At 40.2% G+C, this 13,741-nt stretch overlaps 1 pseudogene across 1 annotated transcript; it reads right to left on the reverse strand.

Annotated features, from left to right (window-relative positions):
* Positions 1-11,460: 11,460 nt before the first annotated feature.
* LOC308432838 (microtubule-associated protein RP/EB family member 1-like) lies at positions 11,461-12,189 on the reverse strand (annotated as a pseudogene). Its single transcript has one exon. The product of its transcript is annotated as a microtubule-associated protein RP/EB family member 1-like (transcript).
* Between the last annotated feature and the right edge of the window lie 1,552 nt (positions 12,190-13,741).

Raw genomic sequence — 13,741 nt, forward strand, 5'->3', positions numbered from 1 at the left:
GTGCACAAGGACAGACTTTAGACTGCCTGGGTTCAGGCTTAGAGAAACTTGAGGGGAAAAGGTGGCACTTAACACCACCCTGATGACACTTTGAAATCTCTGTCTCTTTTCTACTTTCCAACATCTTTAGAAAAGTGCTTCATGGATTCTTTCCGTTCCACTTACATGCATAAGAGCAAGGGGGAGGGGAAGAATTTTCACTTTATCTTAACTGCAGTAAGGACCTCTTAGTTATTTTGATCAGAAAAAACTGGGATCCCAAGATTAATTATTTGTTCCAGCTGAAGACTAATAGAAGAATCTGAAATTAAAAAAAAGTTCTGCACCCATTGCTTTGAAGCCTTTAGCTCTTGTACTTTTAATTACTAATAGTGAAAATTAACCAACATTTATTTACTCATTAACAAATATTTATCAAGCATATATGCATGTGATTATGTGGCACATAGTGATGACAAAACGTGAGATTTGGTAACCTCACAGTTTTGGGGCTGAGGAGGAAGGGAGAGAAACATACTTATTATAAAAAATATTATTCTGGTCAGTGAGATAGCTCGGCAAGTAAAGGCACTTGGCACCTAGCCTGATGACCTGAGTTCTATCCCTGGAACCTACATGGTAAAAGTACACTGGCTCCTGAAAGTTCTGACTTCCACATGCATGTTATAAAACAAGGTACTTACACACACACACACACACACACACACACACACACACAAAACACACACACACACACAACACACACACACAACACACACACACACACAACACACACAACACACACACACACAACACACACAACACACACACACACACACACACACACACACACACACACAAAACCAACCAGTTAATGTAGCTAAAAAAAATCATTTTGCTTGATCCCTAAAAGGCAACGCCTGTTTATTCACACGTGGTATCAGACCATACGGGAATAACAAGCAAGCTTATAAGCAATGACGAATGCTAACGGTACAAAAGGCAACAAGAAAAAACAAGGCTAGGTGATGAGAGAACGAGGTAAATTGAGATAAACAGATGGGGAAAATAACACAAGGGCATCTAAGCACTAATGTTGCGACAATGTTGCAAGAGTGTGGTGGTTTATACCTGTTTGGCCCAGGGAGTGGTACTGTTGGGAGGTGTGGCCTTGTTGGAGTAGGAATGGCCTTGTGAGTGTGGGCTTTAATACCCTGGTCCTAGCTGCCTGGGAGCCTTCCACTAGCAGCCTTCAGATGAAGAACTCTCAGCTCTGCCCACACTGTCTCTGCCTGGATGCTGCCATGCTCTTGCCTTGATGATAATGGACTGAACCTGTAAGCCAGCCCCCATTAAATGTCCTTATAAGAGTTGCCTCGGTCATGGTGTCTGTTCACAGCAGTAAAACCCTAACTAAGACAGAGAGGAAAGACTCATGAAAAGAAAAAGCAAGCCTTTCTTCTGGGAATTTAAAACTTAGCCATTTAACTTTTCCCAATTGCTTTCTCTTCCCACATGCATGTATAGTGAGAGAGGAATGAGTGAAAAGTCTATGGAGAAAACAGAAACACTGAGACATCTTTCTTCCTACTGGGTTGCCTAGTCCAGTCTTAACATGAGGGGCTATGCCTAGTTTTATTGTAACTTGATATGCCATGTTTGGTTGATATCTCTAGGATGTCTGCCTTTTTCTGAAGGGAAAGGAGGAGTGGATCTAGGGGAGATGAGGGGGAGGGACTGGGGGAGAGAAAGGAGGGGAAACTGTGGTTGGGATATAATAGGAAAGAAGGATGAAGAGATGCTACCAATTCTACTAAGGCATCTAACCTCTTATTGCTGACACACACACACAACGGTATTCTTATTCTTCTTATTAGTTTTTTAAGAGAACTAAGTGTTCTCTATTCCTTCTCAAAGACCTCCAATGAGCTGCAAATGGCTGACTATGCCAGCTGAGCCAATCTCATACAGATGATTCTTTCTTTGATAGATGAGGGCACAGGCTCAGTCAAGGATTTTTAAATTTGGACACAGCAGCCTATTGGACATAAACAGCTCTAGCAGGTTGACGAGCCAGTTCCTGTGGTGTCTAAAGTAATTCAATGGGCTGATTATTGTGGTATTGTGTTCCCAAACCTTGAAACAGTGAAGGTTGAAAACTTTCTTTTTAGAGCTATTAGGGTTTTGTTTCTTTTTTCCTCTCGACAAGTTCATTAGAATCCAGAAAAGGGAACATAGAGAGACCCTTAGTGCCTTGTTCATTTCTCTATTAACTTGGCCTGAAGGAGTACTATTTTCCTTGCTAATAATCAGCCTCTGTGGCAGGTGGGATCATTTGCTAAGTAATATGCAGTCAGTCTCTGTGGCACTTTAATTTTGGCAGCTACAGTCCTTGTCATTCCTTACTGGTAACTATAGCAACGGACACTGCTGACAGGCCTGAGCCTACCATTATTAGAGATGCAGCAATCTTGTCAATGACATCTAAATGGGACTTGTGGGGGAGAAGATTTGTAAAGCACATGACGTCAGCACTTCCAGGGTTGCAAATAAAGATATTTTGGGTGTGGAAAAAACCCTGAACTTCATCTTAACTCTGTTGTTGTATTTGCTTAATGGAAACAGCTAGGGCCAGAGAAGTGCAAATGAGCCATACTAGTCCAGCTGGCCTTTCTCTTAGGGACAGCAAGCCTGTCCCCATTTTTACTGGTGGAATATGCGCAGCGGTGGTTCATTTGTTTCTTGCAGTACTTGGAGAGAAGGCATCCGGAAGGAAAGGTTAAGCAGTCACACTTCCTGGGCAGTCATCAGGGTGGCTTTGTCTTATCCTTCCCTATGAGATGTGTGCAGTTTTGTTTCTTCACAGTCTGATTATTTTGATTCTGTTTAGTGGTAGGTTGATATGTCTGATATCCTTAGGCAGGGAATGGGGCTTTGAGAAAGCAGCACAATCTGGGAATATTTAGTATCATGTTTAGTTTACATGAACAGTTTATGAAGCTTCTAAAGTTGAGATGCCCAGGTAGAAAATTGGACAGATTCAGGGTTGAAAAACATCTGCTGAATACCCATATGTATGTATTATTGTGTTGGGTATATTCACATTTTTCCCCACTTAAATAATCTACTGTCTTTAATTTTAAAATATTTATTTAAAACATTAAAATTTTTTTATTTGCTGGGTATGGTGTTTCCTTTTCACACATGTTGCAACAAAGCATGTTTAGTACCCTCAGAGGCCAGAAGAGGGCATCAGCTCCCTCTGGAACTGAGTAACCGGTGGTTGCCAGCCACCATGTAAGTGCTGGGACACACAGACCCTATGGAGGAACATCCAGGATCCTTAACTGTTAAGCCCTTTCTCCATCTGCCAAGAATCTAGCCCAGAAGTACTCTTGTCATTAGATTTATATGTGTATGAATCCAAAATGTAGTACATAGTTCTTGATACATGGAGATATTAAACAAAAAAGAAAAATGACTCCATTTCATTGAAAGTGATTAGAACTTGATAACAAAGAAGACAAATGAGTCCAGCCAGTGTGGTTGGATAATTAAAATAGACTGTTCTTCCCACAGCTTGATCTTCCTTTTAGGAATGGCCTCCTTTCTGAAAAAAGGACAGAAAGAATCATAGTCAGCCCTGAAAAAAGTTTCTTCTGTGAAGAAGAAATTAGGTCAAGTGATGTTGTTTCCCTGGCAACTGAGCTTTCCTCCCCTGAGCTGCAGTTCCTGGACTCTAGGCTATGCTCATTTTACTATAAGACCCAAGACTACTGAATTTACTTGGGGCTCAGACCCCAGTCAGAAGAAACAAATAATTGAGAAGTGTCTGTCATTCCTCTGGCCTTCCTGGAGAAACTTCCAGGTTCACTGAAGACAAAGCGTGTTAGGTTTGCAATTGGAAGAGTTAGACTTGAAATTCTAGATCCCGCACTCTCTGCCTGGCCTTGGAAGATTCTGTCTCCTCTTCCTCCTCTTCTGACCTCTTACTGGACATTGAGATCCATTTAAACATAAAATGAAATAGAGTAAGTATAAGGTTTCTATAAACATTAAAACACGTTTGTTCAACTCACACTATTAGGAAGGACTAGGCAACAGGACATGGGAGATGGGAAGGAAAAAAAGGGAGCCAAATGGTGGGGTATGGAGAAAAGTATTTTTGGGAGAAGAAGAAATGCAGTTTTAGACAACATATAATATAATGAGGCTTGTTTCCACTTGTGCTATATGTGAAGTTGAGTGAAGAGTCCTGAAGGAAATATAAGCTGATATTGTTTGATGTGGGCACAATGACATCATGGGTAGGGTGATATCATGGGTAGGGTGACATCATGCGTAGGGTGAGTTACTTAAAGCTACAATAGTTTTTGAGAACATCACTATTTTTAGAAATAACCTTATTTCATTTTTGAAGATTTTATATGTTTGCATAATGTATATATTAGATAGGTTCATCCCCCATTCCCTCCCTCCCCATTTCCTCATTCCCCAATATATTTCCCATACCTGCCCCCCCCCCCAACTAATTTGTGTCTTGTTAAGAATAACCTACTAACCCATTTAGATCTGTCTATATGTGTGTAAATGCATATTGTTTAATAGACATAGCACAAAATGCTTTTGTAAAATTCTCTTGTTACTCCCAACCAATACCCGTAGACCAAGTTCTTGTCATTCTGTTCCACATGTTAGGACGTTCAATAAATACATGTTAATTGAATGGGGCATCAATAGCAACCTCAGTGCAACTTGAACATATTTGTTTGCCATCATTTAATATTAGAATTAATCTTTCAAATGTTTCTAAATAATTTGACTTTATAGATAGTCATGTTATATAGGTTGTTAAACAAAAGGATTTAGAACCTTTATCCAAGTTGTAGCATCTGGCCCAAAGATGACACCCACAGAAAAATATTTTAGAAACGTGACTTTATAATGAATGCTGTGTAATTATATTTATCAAATATGAACAGATTATACCTAGGGCATCATTGAGAAGCAAACCAGGAGTGCCAGAAGGGTGGCTTCCTAGCAGAATTCTGGGCACATGCAAGTTCATAAAGCATTTAGCTGTCTCTACTGCACATTTCTGTTACAGTGATGTACATACTTTCATTTTTCTCCAACGTTCTTTTATTTATTTATTTATAGAATAGAATAGAGTTTATTCAGGACATAGGGAGGAGTGTTAAGAGGGTAGTAGGGGTAGAGAGAGAGAGAGAGAGAGAGAGAGAGAGAGAGAGAGAGAGAGAGAGAGAGAGGAGAGAGAGAGAGAGTGTGGGGGAGGGAGTGAGAGGAAAAGAGAAGAGAAGAGAGGAGTAGAGGAGTAGAGAGAAGGGGGAAGGGAATGGGGAGAAAAGGGACAAAGGCGTAAAAGAAAGAGCTCCAGCCTTCTTTATGTCTCTATGTTGGCCTTATCTTTACATCTTTCTTAGCCTGCACCAATTCTTCTGCTAGTGTTGTTCTATCCTCTATGTTGAACACTTCAGTGTTTGCTTCTCAGGAGTACTAATTAAACCGTTCTCCTGTGTTCTTATGAATCTTGGGGAGAGTAGCATTTTTTTTCTCCCCCAAGGGAAATTGAAAACATGACAGAAGTCTTAAGAAGCTATTATGTAAACAAGACAGGACTCACAGAACAGTTTGCAATGTCCTTTGGAGATGAAAGCAGGAAGAAGCAACCTAGTCTGTCCAGGGCCTGACCCCGTGAATTTCTTCTTCTTCTTCTTTTTCCTCCTCCTCCTCCTCATCATCATCTTCTTCCTTCTCTTCTTCCTCTTCTTCTTCTCCCTCTTCTTCTCCTCCTCCTTCTTCTCCTTCTTCTTTTCCCTCTTCCTCCTCCTCCTCCTCCTTCTCCTCTTGTTCTTCTTCCTCTTCTTCTTTCTCTTCTTCTTCCTCTTCTTCTATTATAGTAGGGCATGAGAAAAAGGAGGGCTTCCTTGGAAAGGATGGGTTTTGATGGGACACCAGGGCAAATGCTTACACCTACAGCTTCAGAGAAATATAGGGAAAGCCCTGAAAAAACTTGTGTTTAAGATGGAGAATCTGGAAGTGATTCTTAACAACTTTACTATCTCATGGGCTCATAAGTGAGTCCCCAGGTAGATAGTAGTATTAGCATAGCATGAGGCGAGAAGATCTGCCCTTCTGACCACAGGCAAACTCTGTACAAGCTCTCTGTATTCCTTGATGCTTCAGAAGTCCTCTACCATGTGTTACAGACTTGTCTCCTTTCCCCATTGTTGATCTCCCGTTCTTATCATCTCCTGGCATGAGTTCCTACTGGTCTTCTTCCTCACGCTGCTTCTGCTGCTGCTATCACCATCCCTCCTTCCCTTTCCTCTGCTCCCAGAATAAGTAAGACCTGGTTATGCCAGTCACTTGCTTGTGAACTTTTTATGGTTGGCCACAGTCTCCAGGATGAGCTCGGGCTCTATTCTGTGGTAATCAAGACTCTCCCTTCCCATGTGGTTCTCCATGCTCCTCCACAGCCTCATTTCTTGCTGTCTGCTTCCTCACTGGCTACCTGATATTCCACAGACAGGTCCCCTGTACTTTTCCCATGTCTTTTGCTCTTCCATTTTGAATTTTCCCTCACACAGAACTCTGTGAAGGACCAGTATCAATTGTCAAAGTCACAATCCAGTAGAATCCTTTGCTTTCTCCTCAGCATAAAGTTGTTTACTAAAAGCTGCACAATAGGGGCTGGAGAGATGGCTAAGTGGTTAGAGCACTGACTGCTCTTCCAGAGGTCCTGAGTTCAAACCCCAGCAACCACATGGTGGCTCCCAACCATTTGTAATGAGATCTGATGCCCTCTTCTGAAGACAGCTACAGTGTACTCCTACATAATAAATAAATAAATAAATAAATAAATAAATAAATAAATACATAAATACATAAATAAATAAGTAAATATATATATATATATAAGCTGCATAATAAGAAAGGACATAGTTATAAGTACAGTCCAATAAAACTGTAATATGTATATGCAGAAAAGTTGCAGGAAAGTCTATAGAATATACTTAATACATATCAAAAATATGACTTAATATTTGTATTAATGCTCTCCAGAGAAATGGAACCAGTATATGCATATACATTCATGTGATTATGCAGATGAAGTCCAGAGGGTGAATTGGCAGGATGAAGACCAAGAAGAGCTGACAGTATAAGAAGATCCTGTGTCCAAGTTCCATTGTACAGACAGGAAGAAGCTGGTGCTCAAAGGTAGCCACCACATGTACAAGATTTCCGTCCCCGTCTAGATGCTGTGTGTTGAATTCTAGCCCTTAATGTGATGGAGAGAAGAGAGGAAGCTTTTGGTGGATTAGTGACTGCCTGGTACCACTAAAAGAGACCCTGGAGAGGTCACTGAGCACTTCCAGCACATGAACACACAGCAGGAAGGTGGTCATCTGTGACTTAGGAAGCAGGCCCTGGCCAGTCCTTCCAACGCCTTGAGTTTGGGCTTCACACACTTTGGAACTTGGAGACACGTTTTTATTGTTTTCTGATACATTTCTGAGAGAGTGGGGGTTGCCTTCTACTTCCGGAGTGTTAAAGTTGTGGTTTATTTAGGCTGAAGTATTAATAAAGGCCGACCTTGTTATGTGATTTACTCACTGTAGCCCTTTAAGTACTAATTTCATTCTAAAGCACTCTTGCAGAAACACCCGGGTTGTCTGAACACATACTTGGCTACCACAGGGCTCAGTTACTGACACATAAAGTTAACCAGCTGTCATGGTTTGGATGAGAATGGCCCCCATAGGCTGATATATTTTAATATTTGGTCTGCAATTTGTAGAACTATTTGAGAAGGCTTATGAGGTGTAGCCTTCTTGGAGGAAGTGTCACTGGGAATAGGTTTTGGGCCATTAAAAGACTCGACTCTCAAAATGTTCCTTGTTCTCTGCTTTCTACTTTCAAGGATCAAGACATTGCTAGAGCTCAGTAAAGTGATACTGTATAGAACTGTTAGCATTCTAGTACATGCGTTTATATATTGCCTTTCTTACTATATATATACATATACATATGTGTTTGTATATATGTACACACATGCATATGAATAATAAGATTTCTCTGTGTTACGTACACTAGCCTTGAAGCATCATTTTTTTTTGTTTTAACTTTCCAAGAAGTAGGGATTAAAGGTATATATCACCATGCTAAGACAGCTTAGTTTCTTGGGGGAGTTATTCATATTTGGATACCTGCTATATATTTCCAGTTATTGAACATAGCAACTGAGGAAATGTATAGTGATTGGTTTTTAAAAGACCTGGAAATCTATAAGTGTTAGGCCTACAAATAAACCTATATATTTACAATTTTGTCAAATTTTGTGGCTCTCCAGGGAAGCTATACAATGATGCTTAACCATTGCCTTATAAGACAGTTGTCAGAGGGCCACTAAGGCGATATGTATCAGGACTAGTCCAGAAGTTGTTGTTAAGATTCCATTCTGTTATTATGTAATTAGCATAATAGGTTAACTGCAGGATTGGATTACAATTGTACACATTTTGGGTATATCTGGTCAGGATAATGACTTAGGTAAGTCAACAGCATTTATATGATCTAATCAATCACTAACCATTTTTTAAATTGAAAAATAAAGAGGAAAGGTAGGTAAGGCTAGTCCTGGCTACTGTCTTCTCTGACTTTCTGTAGCTTCTCATTACATAATGTGTACAAATGGTCTCATGGTACTGGGTCACCACGGAAACCTGATAGATATCAGAAAGCCATGGCTATATACCACTGACACAGAGCCTGCTCCTTAATCCTACCTTGTTACAACTCTCTCAGTACACCAGGGACAAAGAGTCTACAGCAGGGATGAAATTACTGACTACCAAGTACCGACTCAGGCATGGCATGTACTGTAAACAATATCTACCCTTTCCAGAACAAAGCCCCTGAGGATTATTAAATGTCTCAAAATATAAGTAATGGCTAATTTTAAAAGATTATTTAAAATACATGTTTAAATATTTGTGTGTGTGTGTGTGTGTGTGTGTGTGGACACATGTGCACCATAGTACATTTGTAGAGGTCAGAGGACAACTTTTGGGAGTTGCCTTTTTCTTTCTCTCTACCATACGATATCAGGCTTTTGCCACTGAACCCATTTTACTAAGCCAATGATCTAACATACATGATTTTGAAACTCTCAGGCAAACTAAAATCATTCATAGTGGGATGATGGAATTTGAATCTGTCACTATAGTCTCTGTCATTGAACCTGTCATATTACTCATCCATCTATTCAAAAATATGCATTAACCTATTACTGTAGTCATTTGTAGTCATATTATTCATAGATACTGTTCTTCCTAATCTGCTATTTTCAGCATATAGTCATGATCATGAAATTTTTCTCTCATGCCAAGTAAGAAAAAGTACTTGTAATCAAAGGAAGATTTATTTCTTTTCTTTTTCCTACATTGAAGAAAGTTCTAGATATTGAGAGCAGAAACAGATTGGGGGAAGTCAGTTCCCAGCCTTGTGGGACAGTCTGGCCTCTGGAATTATAATGTCATTTGTCAAAAGTCTCACTAGAACTGGAGAAGAAAAGAGGCAACATGGAATAAAAATGTCACATTTTAGGCTGTTTAGAAACTGACCTTTAGAGTTTGGCTCATTTATTTGTATGGTGTATGTTTCAGATCATTCTCGGTCGTGGAGTTACACATCAATGCTATGAGTGAAATTTGAGATTTGACTAGTTGTAATATGAGTCTTACACTGATGAAATGTGATGTTCTTCACACACGGAGAAGGACCTCATGGTTTGTTGGAGAGATGCTCTACACATGACAGTGTATGTTTGGCTTATATTTGTTTTTCTCCTGGACTTCTTATCTGAGTTGTGGTAAGAAGATGTCTCCCCTAGCTCGATACGTTGCCTCGACTGATTCTGGGACTCTGAGCACAATGATATGGCTAGATAAATAATGATGTCTCTTCCTTATTTATTTATTTATTTATTTATTTATTTACTTACTTATTTTTGGCATTGTTAATCACTGAGTTTGGATTTTCCTCTGAATTCCACAGAGTATGCACTACACAACAAACTGTCACAAAATACCTGTTTTCTATACACAGCATAAGACAAGCTACCACCAGAAACAAATTGATACAAACACGTCAGGGGCTGAACAATCTCAGTAGTGGGTAACACATTGTGCAGAGGTCTGCCAAACAAAGGAACTGAATAGGCTGTGAATAAAGCAAATGAGGGAGAATTAAGGAATGAAGTATTTTAAATATTAATATTTCAGTCACAGTGCTATATATTCTTTAAAAGAAACATTTTAACATTTAGTGACACACTAGAGAATTTCATCTCTAGTGCACTGGCAAAGTACTCGGGTGACAATGGGGAGCTATGAACAGCGGACAGCGAGCCTCACAGAGCCTGAGGTGAGGTGACACTGGCCTTCACTGATCACTCCTTTGCCAGAGGTCCAGCAAGAACTTGCAGCATGATCACCTGCCTGCTGTATTTACAACGCTCAGCAGCAAACTTTGGGAGCCAGAGGAGTTCCCAGAGGTCAGAGGGAGCAGAGAAGAGAGGTGTTAAATGTAAACTTAAAAGACAGCATGATGGGGCTCAACGCCCATTCAAATTCCAGAGATGTGGGTCGGTCTCAGAAACATAATACACAGGAACTTGGGGGACAGTTTGGAAAACTGTCAGAGGAATGCAGGCCCTGCGGGGCAGAGATGCCCTTCATTCATTCTTGGAACCCTGCTGCTCGCTTTTATAGCATGGATACAACTGACCAATGACACAAAATGAGTTTACAGACCTTTTCAAACTTTACTTCTGGGCCAAAGCCTACATCTGTAAGATCCAAGCAGCCTTGAGAGGCCTACAACAGCAGGTTCCAAAGGTCTAAAGTCTGGCCCTTCCGTCCCAGACACAATGTCAGACACACAAAATCTCCTGTCATGTTACACTTCATATTCTGAAATATGGAAGCATATTTTAAATACTCTTAAGGCATTTATTTATTACAATGTTCTCTGCCAGAATTTCATATTAGTTTAGAATTCAGCTCAGTCTTTACACTTCTGAGGTTGTCACCTCGTGCATTATAAACGCCTTCTCCATCAGTCAGTGTGACCAGCATCCACATGAAGAGCCTCATAGTTGTTTCCCTGGTGAGCCAACTAGATGCTAATACTGCTCTGCTACAAGGCAAAAGCTCCTACTGGTCATCGGAAAAGGTGAGACTTTTGCAGAGTGCACTTTGAAGAAGAGGTACTTTTTGCTTATGGAAAGAAACCAGTGAATCCTCTAAGATTAATAAAAGGGAGTATTTAACAGTTAAGCACACGACTTGGAGTGAAGACTTCGGATGTTGCTCTGCTGGTCCAGGCTGCTTAATTCTCTTCTTGTTCCTCCTGTGCGCCCCCTTCATCAGGTATCACAAAGCCTTCGTCCGTGGCTTAAAGAATATCTACAATCCTCTGCAGTACAGGGTCGGTTTCCCCCTCATTCTCCTGGCAAATCAGTTCAATGTTCCTTAGTTTTCCAAAGCAGAAGTCTCTCTCTCCAAGTTTTTGACAGTAAGCTTCAATACTTTGATCTGCTAGTCAATTCAGGCTGCTTCGTCCTCTCCACTGCCCACAGCAGGATCCTTTCACACCATCCCACGGGCCAGCCTGGAGCTGCAGTAGTCCTCTGTGTTGCAATGGGTCTCTGTAGGGCTGCACTACCTGGGAGGTTTCTTTGGTTTACTCAAAGCTGGAGCGACAAGAGAAAGAGCCACTGCAGTTTCTTGACCTTGTCTGGTAGCTACAGGATCATACTCCTTCCTTTTCATCATAATTTGCATCAAAAAAACTTCTTGAACCATTGAACGAATTCAAAATTGTCCTGAAATTTTCCTTTTACTAATTTATCCACAGGAATTATTTTTGTCCACATCCATCCTCTTGATGCCGACTTGTAGAATTTTGAAGTTCTGGATATATTCATGCTCTAGCTTAGAATGGAATTTCACTTTCTTCAAGGCAACGGAGCCAGGGAAGAGCATGCCTATAAACTGACAGCGTGCAGCCCCTGAACATAACTGTTCTATCTTTGTCAGATTCAGCTGCAGAGATTCATTGATCCAAGCCAGCATATCATGTCGACTTAGGTTATCACTGGTGACTGACAACATTCACGGCCATCTTCGGCTCTCACAGGACCCGTGTCCGCTATCTGCGCGCCCGGCTCCGATTCTGTCTTCGTCTCGTTCAAACGTCGGATCCCACCCGCCCCTTTATTTGTTCTTTATACATTTCAGTAGTTCATGTGCAGATCTGATCAAATTCAAGGTCACGTTCACCACTGAACCAATTTTTTTTTAAAGTAAATTTGGCCAATGGCAATTTGTTTTGTTTTTTTCCAAGTTGTAAACAAGGGGAAGGGGTAATTCTCATGACTTATTGAATGTGATCAGTTTTAAAGTATGTACTAGATCAACTGATGGAGGCATTGAGTTTGGGAAAGCATAAAACAGAAGGTGGCCTTTATTCAGAGGTCTGTTTTCGCTTAGGTAATTAGTAGTGTATCAACTAGACGTGGTAGAGTTTTAAGTATTAAGCAGCAGTAATGTGTCCACAACTCTAGAAAATCTAGTTTTAAAAGTTAAATGTTCCTCAGCAATTAAGATAAGGGATATTGATTTTTTTTGTGATAAATTAAGCACATAGGTTACAGTGGAGTGTTAGATTACTTTAAATCAAACCTCCTCAAGGGACCCAGCTATGTTCTTTAGGGAAAAATTCAAATGTCATAGCAATAGCAAGTGAAGTGTTGTTCTTGCCATTTAGTGAAGGAAAGCTGGTGGTGCTTGCTTTTCTCAATACCCACTCGTCCTGCACAAATAAATTCTCTCTCAGCTTGAACAATTCCAGAGGCCCAGTAGGATGCTCTCCCTAATACCTTAGGACTTACTGTATTTAGAGAGACTGTTTTAAGAGGCTACTGAGTTCAAATGTGCTCATTAGAGTGGTCCCTATCCAAATATAAAGGGTGTTTTTGTAAGAAAAAGAGATTAATTCAGAGAGACACACGAAGTGTCCCTAAGAAAGAGATGATTGTTACAGGGTAGCCATTCATAAGCCAATGAGAAAACTTTAGAAGAAATTATATCTGTCAATATATTGATCTGGGGACTTCCACCTTCCAGGATGCTGTCTGAGAAAAATATTTTTTCTTTTGTGGTTTAAGCCAGCTTTGGTATTTTATTATGGACACCCAAGAGAACCGATATAGCTTTATTTTTGGAAAGTCATTGAAATGATGTTCAGACTGCTTCTGACATTCATGTGTCCATCACAACACATTTGTAGCTCTTGTCTCCATGGCGACTCTACATATGGTGGAAGCTTCTTTGCTATGAACATTTATCTCATTGTGCTTATGCTATTTTATAAGTTACATTTTATATATTTTCCATTTGAGCTTACCAGGCTAATATGTAGTTGATTTTGGGAACTGGAATTTATAGTACCTGCACATTTGAATTCAGAGCATAAAGAAGACATTTCAAAATATTTCTGATGCACAGAAACTTCTTGGCTGGCTTGATGTGGAGAGTAAGGGCTTTATATTGGCTTTATAAGAGAAAGCTTTCAGCCAGGATTTTATCTTGCATGCTAAAAAGGAATCTCCTTTGTCTTAGGGTTTCATTGCTGTGAAGAGATACCATGACCAAGGCAATTTTTATAAAGGGAA

Source organism: Micromys minutus (genome assembly GCF_963924665.1).
Source record: "Micromys minutus genome assembly, chromosome: 19".
Lineage (NCBI taxonomy): Eukaryota > Metazoa > Chordata > Mammalia > Rodentia > Muridae > Micromys > Micromys minutus.